Below are 13355 nucleotides of genomic sequence, written 5' to 3' on the forward strand. Positions count from 1 at the left end.
CCTCATCAGGAGAAGATCCTTTGAATCCTTGACCTTCTCTTGCTGATCAAGTGCCCCAAAGACCTCACATTGACCTAAAAATTGAGTGCAAAAATGCCCTCACATCGGGCAAGTGCCTGGAAGCCCTCTGCCTGTAAGTCCTCCATCTCAGTATATCCATCAAGAGTATAAAAGCCCTAAAGGCCCTTCCTCAGACAAGGGAAGAGGGTGACCTGAGGCTCTAATTGATCGAGAGAATAAATTCCCCAACTACCCTTCGTTGGAAGAGTGCCTCTTACAGGTGCCTAAAGGCCTTCGATCTATTGAGTGAGAGAATTGATGTCGTAAAAATCTCTCCACCCTAAAGGCCCTTATAATATAAGGCCATAAATGTCTTCTCCAAACAAAACCACTGGGCCAACTTGACTTTCAATATAAAATCAAGGGGATGGGATGATGAACTTAAGTTGAGCAGCTTTAATTTTTTAAATGGAAGTTGCAATTATGCCAGAAGAGGTTATGGTGAATTTGTCCTAATGGAAAGATGGGCACCTTCAGTGTTTTTTAGAGCAACAGACAAGCCATATAGACAATCACATTCCTGCTAAAACAATGTGACTGACAGAAAGACTTGGCCATAAGTTATTCATACACACACAAAGCGTAACCCTTTCTACAGAAAGAACATCCACAGTCAAATATTCAGAACTACTTAATACACAATGTCACTTATGGATTTCAGTTGAGATTTTCCAGTAGTCTGAGTAGCATATGGGGTTATACTTTGCATTCATATGGTGGGAATCCACCACTCTGTCACTCTCCTCCCCAAGGGCTCTAAATATCATACCAACAGAATCTATAGCCCATCTTATTGATGAGCTAGTTTTATGAGTCCTCACAAAATCTTTTCATTGGTTGGATTGTTTTTAAAAATTTGTACAACTATTTCCAATAATCTGCCAATGCAAACTATTCATTTGTACAGATGGCGTGCAACCCTGGAAATGTTTGCTACAAGTAGAATAGGCGTTCCTCTAACAATCTATCATTCTAGTAGATCCCATCACTGGACAAAAATTGCTTGGAAAGTAGAAAGATATAAGTGAGAGATCTCTGCATAAAAAGGCAAGGAAACCTACCAAGCTCCAAGAAGTGCTCTTAAGTTTCAAATTAAAATCAACATTCTGAGATACGAAGAAGAAATACCAGATTAATTGCTTTTAGAACAATTTCCAACGACAAATGTAACAAAAATTCAAATAACCAGAAGCTGAACGAGACCTTAAACTTCAACCACTATGGATAGCAAAATAACACATAGAAGGCAACCACAAAATAATTAAGGAAAGAGAAAAGCCCACAATGAAGCAGCTAAGGCATATCCAATAGAGCTGACAGAGCCAAACTAGCAGGATCTACCAATACAAAAGCATATATAGGCAGAGCCATCAACAAATGAACTGGAGAATCAAAACAAGTAACAAGGAAACCAAACAAAGTTACTGCTTTGTAAGTGGGATAGAACGTTAAGGCGGAACAATCTGAATACACAGAATGTGGGATAGACGATAATTATAAACTACAAAGAGCACTTTTAAAAAGTATACAAAGCATGGCCATTTCTATGTTACAATAAAAATCACTATCTTGTCATCCAAGAAACCATTGCATGTGTAACTCATGCGAGTTGGCAATAGATGAGGGATAAACTATGTCATTTTTTATTTCTATCTAAATGCCATTAAAGTTGGCTGTAGATTCTCTTTCGCCTACCATTATGTGGTTGGCCTGAAGGATGAAAGGTTGACATTTGTGTCTATCTTATAAATAGAACATATTAAATTCTAATCCATGAAGTAGAAAACATTTTGGGACAATTGACAAACATTTTGGTGGGAGTCTAAATTTTGTGAGGCAATTTTTCTTTTTTACAGAAATGGAACTCGTCTTGTTATATTTGTGAAAGAATTATACTTACCCACATTCATAAAAATAGAAAAATAATTCAAAAAAAGAGAGGAAAAACTTGAACGTAACATTTACATATTAAATTTTATTTAATATAATATAAGTATAGAAATGGAACTTGTCTTGGTATATCAGTCAAAGAACTATACTTACCAAACAGGTTACAAGAGAGTGAAATATCTAGTACAAAGAAAGATGCCCAACAATGCTTTATAACAAATTTTCCTAAAACAGCAACAATATACAATATTGTAAGAAATTCTGAAACCATTAGGGTTCCACCATATTTTCCTGTTATTAACTTCTTGCTAGATTTTGAGTGGGGCAAACCCAGTCACACACAAACAAAGTTTTTTCTTGTCATTAGCATCTTAACTGTATGCAAAAGACAGGAAATGGCCAACAAATACTTCGCCAATAATTTTGAATGGAAAATACTTTCTCCATATTCCTTAGTCATACCATACACATTTGTCTATATACCAATTAGAACACACATTTTAGAGATCTTGCTTTTATGAAACAAACAAGAAACTTGAAAAAAACAAATACCTTGTTATTTACAAACATGCCTGTACGGATTCTACATCCTAAAAGCATACAGTAGATATGCTAAAAGACCTGTTCAACTAGACATTACAGATATTATAGTCAGCGAAAGAAATTCCATCATCACACTCCTACCTATTTTAACTATCTTATATCATTAACAAGGTAAGAGAAAAATATCTCTTTGTTGTGCAAGCGAAAGCAAAAACCCCAGATAACTAAATATTGTAGAACAAGTTAGATGCAAAGAAATTTTGAAGAAAATAAATGAACATCAAAACAACACACAAGACATGATTTTACGTGGTAAAACCTTGACAAAATGCGGAAACATCCACGGGGCAAGGGTATTAGTATTCTTATTGCTCGAGAAAATTAATTACAAACTTCTCACTTGCTACTCTCTTGCAGTCTGAATTTGCAAAACACAACAACAATTACATCACCTTTGCCTTCATAGGTAACATACATATATATAGAAATTCTTCTAAATGCAACTGCCACCAACATAGAAATATCCCGCTCAACTTCTTAAAAGAAAGTAGGAACTTTCTCACAAAGAAGAACTCCTTAAAAATAAGTAGAAACTTTCTCACAAAGAAGAAGTGATATTTTGAAAGTGAGAAGAAATTAGGAATTTCTCATTTCTATTGTTTCTGTTGGAAATATGCCTTGAATTCTCTTGACCAGTGTTCGGGTTGATCAGTGTAACTTACCCCAATGGAACAACTTGTGGGAAGGTATCGAGTTGTGGACTTTTCCTATCAGTGTAACTCTGGCCAATGAACATGTTGCGGACAAGTATCGGGTTAGGTCTACCCGATGTATCCTCCTTGTTTGGTTATCAGGAAGTAGTGTTCGGATCCGCTTTTGTGGTCATCGGGTTAACATCGCCTATCGAGTTAGCCATATTGAAGTCCTGTCGATGTAGCCTATTGGATGTTGTCCCAATCACCCAATGAAGTCGCCTTCATGTGCTTCATCTATCGGAGGAGCACTGTTGGAGTCTGGCCGATGACCAGATGAAGTTGCCTTTGCCGATTAGGTTGTCATCGGATGTCGGTGGAACAAGTTGGAAGCTACATCAATGTCCGATGAGTTTGACTTCTTCTGACTTGGAGTGCATTGCTCATTGGGGAAACAGTTCAGGGTATGTGCCGATGACCCAATGAAGCTGCTTTAGGTGATCGGGGTAACTTTGCACAACTGTTGCCGATGGCCGATAGGGCTGATCTGTCTGGAACTGTTTTGATGAAGTCGTCTATTGGTTTATCGGGGATCGGGATTGCTTGTTTGTAGTTATGCTGATGGCTGATGGAACCTTCTTCCTGTGATCGATTAACGGGCGAGCAAGTCCGGGACGATCGAACGATTGTCGCTATACTGCTATGGCGAGATGCACAAAGGTTATCCATCGTGCCTTGGTGACTAAATGGTGGGACCCGGCAAGAGAGAAGCTCGGGCAAGTTAACAAGTGAGCAAGTCCGGGATGATCAGACGATTGTCGCTATACCGCTATGGCGAGATGCACGAAGTTTATTCCCTGCGACTTGGTGACCATGGTGGGACCTAGTGACAAAGAAGAGCTTCATTCTGGGCGATTAGTGAGGTCGTGCTAAGGTGGTAGGACAGGGACCCCAGAGCCAATCAGGGGGTGCCATGTGGTGGAGCGCAGAAAGAGATCAAGGAAGATTGGACGATCAAGATAGCTATTTGGTTGTCTTCCTGATGACCTGATGGAATTGCCTTCGGTGATTGGGGTATCATCGAAGATCGGGAGAATTGGTTGTTTGCTACATTGATACCCGATGAGGTCACCTTCGGCGATCGGGTTGACTAGATGAAAGTTACGCCGAAGTCCGATGAAGTCGTTTACTGCTGATGTGCTGGTTCCGATGGCTGATGGGAAAGTATCTGACTGCGGATGGTCGCCCGGACCGAAGTCCAAAAGACTAGTAGGCGAACACTTGGAATGTTTTTGTCGGTGTATTTGAATATGAACCGACCCGACTTCCGGATGAATGTGGGATAATATGTTTTCCACGAGTTCATGAATGGATAGGCTGTTACTCGACGGTTACGTTCCAAGGCCGTTGTACAAACTGACAAAGGAATGTTTGGTTGGACAGATAGTGGTTGCTAGAGTGAAGAAGGCTGTGTGGAGGTGATGGTTTAATAAGTAGCCAAGTTGATGTGTCTGCATGTGGTGAGAACAGAGATCTGAGATCAGAGTCCGGAATAGAGGATCTGATAACTTTATTGTAATCGTGTTGTTTACTGAATAAAGTGATCTCTCTTTGGTGGTGGGGTTTTTACCCGTAAGGGTTTTCCCACATATATCTAGTGTCTTTCCCTGGTGCTATTCTGTCTAGTTCATCTTAATCTTCTGTCTGTGTTTATTTTAATGTACTGCAACCTGAAATTGAAATACTTCCTTGCTTGCTAATCCCCTTAGAATTGACGATGGGAGAGCGTTTTCTGCACATGGCTTTCCTTACAGTTTCCATGTTTCTAATTGTTGTCACTATCCAACACTTTCCTTGTAAATCAGAGCATTTATTAACAAAACCAGAGCATTTATTTTAATGAGAAAGAAGTTTTTTGAAAAAATTCCCATTTAGTTTTTAGATGGAAGCACTCTTCTGATGCCCTCCTGGATGGTCAGAGGTGGATAGGCAAGAGTTGGCTCAGATTCTTGTTGCTCGTGCCTGCAATGCTTTGGTGGGCCATGATGTTTTGGCTTGGGTTGGTAATGATTTGTCTAGGAAGTACTCTGTTTCTGTTGGATATGAGCAACTTGGCAGGTAGATGTTTGGGGACACTGAGGTCCCTTGGTTGAAACATGTTTGGCACAATTTTTCGTGGCCCAAGTGCAAATTCTTCATGTGATTGGTACGTGGGATGATTTGTGCAAGCATGGTTTTCAGGGCCCCTCCATGTGTGTGTTGTGCCATAATAGTGAGAAGAGTGTTTCTCATCTCTTTTTTCAATGTTCTTTTTCTAGGGAGATTTGGCATTTTTGGTGGGAGGTGTGGAACAAAGCCTGTTGGCATGTCTCTTCTTTGGTTGAGTTCTTTGATTGGTGGGGTAAGGCCCCTGTTACAACCTCATTTCTTCAAGTTGTTTGGGCTCTTGGCCCCTCTTTTATAATCTGAAATATTTGGTTGGCAAGGAATCGTCGGATTTTTCAAGATGTGATGTTGATGGCTTCTCGATTGTGGTGGAAAATTCTTCATTCTTTGGGAGAAAAAAGTTTTGACAAAATGTGATTTGACAGAAACAGTGGATCCTCGTGACGTTGATTGTAGCAATCGTCTTCATCTTTCCCCTCAGCAAGGTCAGGTCATGAGAAATAGATATCGACATCTTCTTCGGAAGATAAATAGGGAGGGGCATTGGTCTCCCCCTCTCCAAGGAGTTTTGAAACTCAACACGGATGGTTATTCTTGTGGGAACCCTGGTCATGCTGATATTGGTGGAGTTGGTAGGGATAGTTCTGGCACTGTTCAGTTTATCTTTTTTGTTTATAAGGGTCTTCATTCTAACAACATGATGGAGGCTCTGGCCATTTTCTATGTTGTGGAGCGTGGTTGTCAGCTTGGGTGGAGAAGGTTTATTTGTGAGTTTGATTCCCAAGTGGTGGTGAATTTGTTGAATAGGCAGACTTTTGAGGATGTTAGTTGGCACTTAGCTTTAATTGTTAAGCAAATTCTTAATCTGGGAGCTTCTTTGGATTCTATTACTTTCACTCATATTCCTAGAGAATGGAACGACGTTGCGGATTGTTTGGCCAAATGGGCCTCTGATCATGTGCAAAATTGGAACATTGTGGATAGGGGTAATTACCTTTGGATTTGTTGAACCACTTAGTGGTGCTTGATAGGGTTGTGTAAAGCCCTTGCTTTGTATTTCTTCTGGTTTGAATATGTTTTACCCCTCTTTTAGTTAAAAAAAAATTATTTAAGAATGAACAAATCATTTGATATTCCTACAATCTTGGATTAATAAAGACGAACAAACATTAAGACAAGTTCCAATCTGATATACCAAGACAAGTTCCATTTCCAACAGCAAAATTAGATGATCATATAAAGAACTATGTTTTTAGGGCTTTCAATTGTAAAGGCAATGAGAGAAAATTGTGAGACTATTGAAAAGGAACATTTATTGCACCAAAGATTGGCTTGGTGACCACAAAAATAGTAATGACCATCAATTGCAAGAACACTAGTGCCAAATGTAAACATTAACCACACTTGGTGAATAATATGAACCAGAAGTTTAGACTATGAACAACTTATTGATAAACATGCAAGTCCTCGAAAGAAGTGGGATTTAAAATCCCTTAGAAGCAAGAGCTAGAGGCTAAAGCATAGTACACATCAATCAAAATTGCTTTTAGAAACAATGTTTACTACTTTTACTTCTTCAATGATGGCTTAGAGAGTAAGTTTTATAACTTGCACGAAATTGTACTTCACCTCCAATTAATAGTTAGTGATATTTTGGCTACTTACTACAAATAATGGCTTAATGTTGTCTCAGCTAATGATTTCTTCCACAAACTTGGATAGAAAGCTTTGACACCACCAGCTACAAGTGCATATAGTACCGTAGAAGAGTTGAGAAGCAGCATCTCCAATGACAAAGATGATACAAAAACAATTCCCAACTCCTTAGAAATTCCTACTGCTACACGGTGATGCCCAAAACAAAATTTAAAAACAAAGGGGAAAACAAAAGAAATGGAACCCAAAAAGCAAAGCAAACAGCAAGGACATTGTTAATTGTCAGAAACGCTTATAGGCTCACTTTATTCTTTAGGCATCTGTCTTCCATTATCTTTTCATTACACTGAGCATGCAAAATTGTGTTATCTAATAGATGAAGAAAATGTTAATATCTCTTCACGGGTTTAGTTCTCTTCACGGGCTTAGTTTTATTTAGATTAATTTTTCATTAGTTTATTTATTAGGTTTTTCTATTCCGGCAGTTTTGTATAACAGTTTACAATTGTTTTTGCCTCCTCTTTATATCTGCTTGTTTATTTTACTTTGAATGTACAGTTTTTTTATTGGAATACAAATTATATTCAAATTGCCATTCTTTACATTCTTTTTTCTATCTGCTGCTAACAGAGATTCCAAATTGTTATTTTCTGCTAGGCTAACAGTGGTATCAGAGCTTTGGAGTTTGGAGTATATTTTTATGTGAATCATTTGAAGATTGCAGCTTTCTACAAAATCAAAATACGGAAACAAAAATTGATTCAGGTGAAATCAATTTATTTATTTGTACAAGAATTTTATATCTTGTTATATCTGGTAAAGTTTGGCAACAGAGATATTGCCTCCTTGACGTCGTGAAAGTTTTTTTCAATGTTGTTTCCTTGTACTTTACCGGAAGTATGAGCGTACGCTTATACTCCCGCTAAAGTGGGGGCTAAATGTAGCGTCCTAAAATTGCGACACTTGCAATTTCGACTGCATTTGGGTCTTCACGATGGCGATGCAACACGGAACCTGAATGGAGACCCCGAAACTTGTTCATGACACCAAAAACTGCATTTTTCAGCACCCTAGCCTGATCCTCCTTGCACCCCGTTGTCCCTGGAGGTGGGACCATGGCGCCCAGCGCCCTGGTCCCTGGCCCTATTTTGGGCCCGGTCTCTTTTGGGGCTTCGGGTCTTTAAGTTTGCAAATTGGAAAATAGTATTTCCTGGTCGGCCTAAGGTCGGGAAAAATTAGTCTATCAACTCTAATTGACAAGTATATAAACTACATTTCCTCTCCCATTTTGAGGAGGAAGGACATATGTGTACAAGACGCAGAAACGATATTCAAACATTCAAGCATTCAAGCATTCAAGCATTTCCTTCAAGCAATTGATCATTCTAAGTCTCCATTCAAGGCTAAGTGTTGCATTCAAGACAAGGATTCAACCATTGAAGAGGAGATCACATACCACATACAACATACAACATACAACAACATCTACACCTTCGCATGTAAGAATACAAACATTCTTACAACAAGGTACTAGTACTTGTTTTACATTACAATCATTTACATTTACAGCATTCTCATTTCTTGGTTAATTCCAAAACCGGGGTTTGACCTAAAGGCAAACCCCTCATCCCTAACCCCCAATCGTCCTCTCTTTTCTGTGTGTAGGTTGCAGGTACGCGGCTGTAATTGAAGATCTGGAATCCTTGTGCAGAGACGAACAGATCCCCCTTCGTTTCGCGGATTTTTCGGAGGACCGTGTGCACGCCGGGCGCCATCGTCCCGTCAACTTTCGCTCAAATTTGCAGAACAGCACCGTCTCGACATTTTACTGCTAATTCCAGGTCCGCAGCTTCATCCGATATCCCTATCTCTGTTTATAAGCGAATCTTTCCTACTTTACATGCATTCCTAGTTCAATCTTCCTATCTACATTCTTTACAAAAGAGGGTATCCTTGCTATCTTACCCCCTGAAACTCATATAGAATCCAATCTTGCATTGCGTGGGATTGGATCTTGTGGGTTTCAACCCCTCTTTTGAATGTAAAGTCTCCCCTAAGTGAAAACCATCAACCCTAGTGACTCTCCCTTCTCTCTCCTTCGAGTTGGGGAGGGGAGAACGACTAGGGTTCGATTTTTCCGCTTTACACATCTGTGTTCAGCTTTCCATGTGTTTAATTGAGTGAATTTTAGTACAATAACTCTGATATTTTATATGTTTAACGTTTTCAATTCAATAATATTCTAGTTTCTCAGAATATTTTTTTATTTATGCAAATTTTAGTATCCAAGAATATATATTGTGTTTCCCTGTTTATTGAAAGTGATGTTTCCATTTCAAGAACTGTTTATATGTTTCAGATGCAACAACTAGCATAGTTTAAAAGGACCAAAACACCAAAACAGACCAAAATGAACACTTTATCTAATCACAGCAATCTCTAGAACCATACTTACCACCTGATTTAATTACACAACCAACCATACTTAGCCACAAGCCATTCCAAGGTAAAAATATGAACCCAACCAAGCATCCCAATAAGCAGTTGGCATATGACAATAATAGGCATATCCCAATCAAGAGTTTATTATTCATTTCAAATAATGGTAATCTAAAAGGAATCCCAGGAGTTATTCATGCAACATTTTGAAATATTCAATCCCGGTCTACTATCAGTTTGTATCCTTTTATGTTCAAAATATCCCAGCCTTCTTTTTTAAAATTTAAAACCTAAGACCTAAGATTCTAAAGTTTAAGCCCTCACTCTAGTATGTACCATTGTCCTTGAGTATGAATAAAATGGAACAAACATTAGCATCTACATATTAAGCTGTTTCAGAGTTTGCACTGAATTCTTCAGAGCTAGAGTTAGATCAAGATGTACAGCCTTGTATAAAAATTAAATAACTGCTAGCAAATATGGTTTAGAAAATATATACATTTCACTATTTCAACATTAAATTCCTCCTTCTAGCTTACCAACATCAATGAGTTTTCTATATAATCTTTTCAACATTAAATTCCACTGTACCCATCATAGTACTCAAATAAATGACCTAACACTGAAATGAACGATAACAGGTGTTTCTCTGAGTTTTTTGAAGTGGGGAACAGGGTTTTAGGGATGACAAAATATTTCAGACTCTGGGAACAGCAATGCAATTGTTATTAATTAAAATTGAACATCCATGCCCTTTACGACAGATTAAGAAACTCATATTAGGTGGAGGAGGTGGTATATGACCTCAGTAATAACTTTGTCTATATTCAATCAAGCCTAAAATAAGATTAAGTAGTGTATGACAGAATAACCAGCAGTAGAGAGTCAATCAAATTAAATTTTCTAAAGATAAATCTAGAAGAAAAATTGATCATCATAGTCAAAAACATTTACACAGTGGTATATTAGTTTGATTGCAAAAATCCAAAAATATGGGAAAAACAAAATACTTAAAGGTAATGGCATGTGATGGTATTAAAGGAAGCTTGACCAACATAGAGACCAAAGATGCTGACACACAGAAAGGTGAGGGCTTATTCCGATGAAGATGACAAAAATGTTCAAATTTAGGAAAACAGAAACAACAAAAATACCTTGTGGCAGTACGACAGAAAGATTAGCACCAGCAATGTCCAAGTACTCGAGCTCTGGCGGAATAGGTCCCGTGATCGAATACCTCCTTGCATATTAGAGGAAATGCAACTACAAATATAATGGATGTATAGCTCTGCCCTCCTCAGTGCCCCGTTCAAAATTCACCATCCACAAATACCATGAAAATTGAGAAAGAAAAATATCCAAACACAAAAACTGAATAAAAACATAAGAGGATCACACACAAACCAAAAAACAAATAGAATAGGGAACAATCCAAATAAAATCCAGAAACATGACAATCACAGGCAAACCCGAAAAATAGAATGGGGAACACTCCGCCCCTGCTTTTCAAATGAATTGTCTATAAATAGAAGAGGTGAATGGTGCTAATCAAACGGTATCATGAAAAAATTAACGGCCATTTCATCCATGTTGTCGATTTATAGAAAAAAATCTAAGTCTTGTAGAGTACAGTTGCAGAATAGAGATTAAACATTATAGAAAAAAATCTAGAATCTTCTAGCGTCAACTGTATTCTGGATTTTATTCTAAAATATCTCAACAATACTCTAGATTCAAGAGAGCTGAACAGAGACTGCCTCAGTACTTGAATTATAGCCCTGAGATGGGAGGAAATCAGATATCCCAGTCCTAATCTGAGGTATTCTTCATTCTTCATGGGATATACCTCGGGAATACCATGGGGGATACCTTCTGTCACCCCCGGAGAGGGATCCGTGTGCTTCCTGGGACAGCTGGATTTCTCCCCCGCCGCCTTGATGCTATGGAATCTGGGAAGTCATGTTTTTCAATGTTTTCTTTTTTTAAAATCTTTTCAAGTAGGATTATTTTTATATGTCTTATGATTTATATATTTTTAAAAAAAACTGAAAATATAATTATGTTAATTTTATGATATATGTATATATATAAATGAAAATTTTAGTAGTATAAAAGTTAAATAATCATAATAAGATGAAAATTATTAAAATAATGTCGCGTAGTGGCAAATACTTGTCTTATAGTATTATAATAAAAATATTTGTTGTAATTCTTAATTATTGTAATTTGAGCTATTATTATTTTTTATATTTTTTTAATTATATTTGTGTAATATTTTACTATATAACTCTATCTTTAATAAAATAATATAAATAATTACTAGCAATTGCACCTTGGTGTGCAATAGTTATGTCGAACAGGTGTGGAAGGTCAATTAGGGAAAAAAAATGGTCTATTTTTTTGTATAAAATTGTCTAGTACATGAGATCAATTGGTAGGTCATTTAGAAAATTATGTTGTTTGTACAACAAAGGTCTCAATGGAGAAGTGATAGCTTCAAATCAATTATGCATCTCGTTACAAGGATCCAATCACTATTGAAATAAAACCTTTGAATCAAGAAAAAAATCAAGCTCCATTACCTACAAGTTTGTGTTATATTTGCAATAGGTTGGGAAGGACAAAGATGTAGACATAGGTAAAGAAAGAGGGCGAGATAGAGCGAGGAAGAGCTAGAGGGAGAGAAGGGTGAAAAAATAGAGATGGGGATGTAGATGGAGATGGAGATGGAGATGGAGAGGAGAAAGAAGTGGAGAGATGAAAAGAGGGGATAAAAGAATAAAGATGAAAGAAGAAATATGGAGATATAGATATAGAGAGAAAATTAGATACAAATATAAAAGTCTAAAAAGAGGAAAAGGAAGAGGGAGAGAGAGGGAGAGAGATAGATGAATAGATAGAAACATGTCTATGGATAGAGGTGGATAGATGAAGATAGAGGTAGAGATGAAGATAGAGTGAGAGAGGAAGAGGGGGAAAATAGATAGAGAGATGAAGGGATGTAGAGGGAGAAATAAAGAGAGAAATATAGGGAGATAAAGAGCATGAGATAAAAAGGAAGAGATAGAGAGATCTATAAAGGAGGAGGGAGAGACAGAGAGATATAGATTGTAAGACATAGTGATAGAGAGATAATGCGATATATAGAGAAGGGGAGAGGGAAAAAGGTAAAGAGATAGACAAACAAAGAGAAATAGAGATAAACAAAATAGAGAGAGAGAGAGAGAGAGAGAGAGAGAGAGAGAGAGGGAAATATAGGGAAATATCAGTCATTGCAGTTCAAAGGTATATCTTTCCATAATTTTATTTCAAGTATTTGCAATACTTCATTCAAGGTTAATTCCTTAACTGGGGTTTGATTTAGGCAAACCCCTATTCCCAACCTATTTCCCTTCTCTAGTGTACATAGGAACAGGTATAGAGTTGTGATCTTTAGAATAAACTTTATTTATAGAGACGAATCAATCCCCAATTGGAGTCTGAAAAGTGTAGAGGACTAGAGCGACCACCATACCAATCCCAAAAATCAGGAGTTCCTTCCGAGAATAGGTTTGAATCCTCTTACCATCTTTAGATCTAGGTTTGTGGCTCAATTTGACGAATGTAGGTCATTGTATGCACATTATTACATCAATTCCAGCCCATTTGCCCTAATTTCAACATCTTCAACAACAATTCAACTCAAGGGAAAGAAGAGGCTCATCCAACACCCTTGGAATTTGATCAATATTTAGACCTCTTAGGTTTAGATCTATCAAATTCCTATCTTTAGCTAATGTAATTGGTCCCTAAGAAAAATTAGTGATTTTCATCCTTCTTGTGGCACAGACCCTAATTTTCAAAAAATTACATTTTGGTGAACCCCATGACTTACATCTTTAATTCTGATTTATGTTCTCATATCTGAGT

General features: G+C 37.5%; 1 long non-coding RNA gene across 1 annotated transcript; it reads right to left on the reverse strand.

The window, feature by feature from the left end:
* Nucleotides 1-2201: 2201 nt before the first annotated feature.
* On the reverse strand, nt 2202-11427 carry LOC131077040 (uncharacterized). The gene is made up of 2 exons (XR_009113521.2): nt 10601-11427; nt 2202-2579 (listed from the first exon to the last, which is right to left on the reverse strand). It is a non-coding gene; the product is annotated as an uncharacterized LOC131077040 (long non-coding RNA).
* Nucleotides 11428-13355: the final 1928 nt, after the last annotated feature.

This window comes from Cryptomeria japonica, chromosome 9 (assembly GCF_030272615.1).
Source record: "Cryptomeria japonica chromosome 9, Sugi_1.0, whole genome shotgun sequence".
NCBI lineage: Eukaryota > Viridiplantae > Streptophyta > Pinopsida > Cupressales > Cupressaceae > Cryptomeria > Cryptomeria japonica.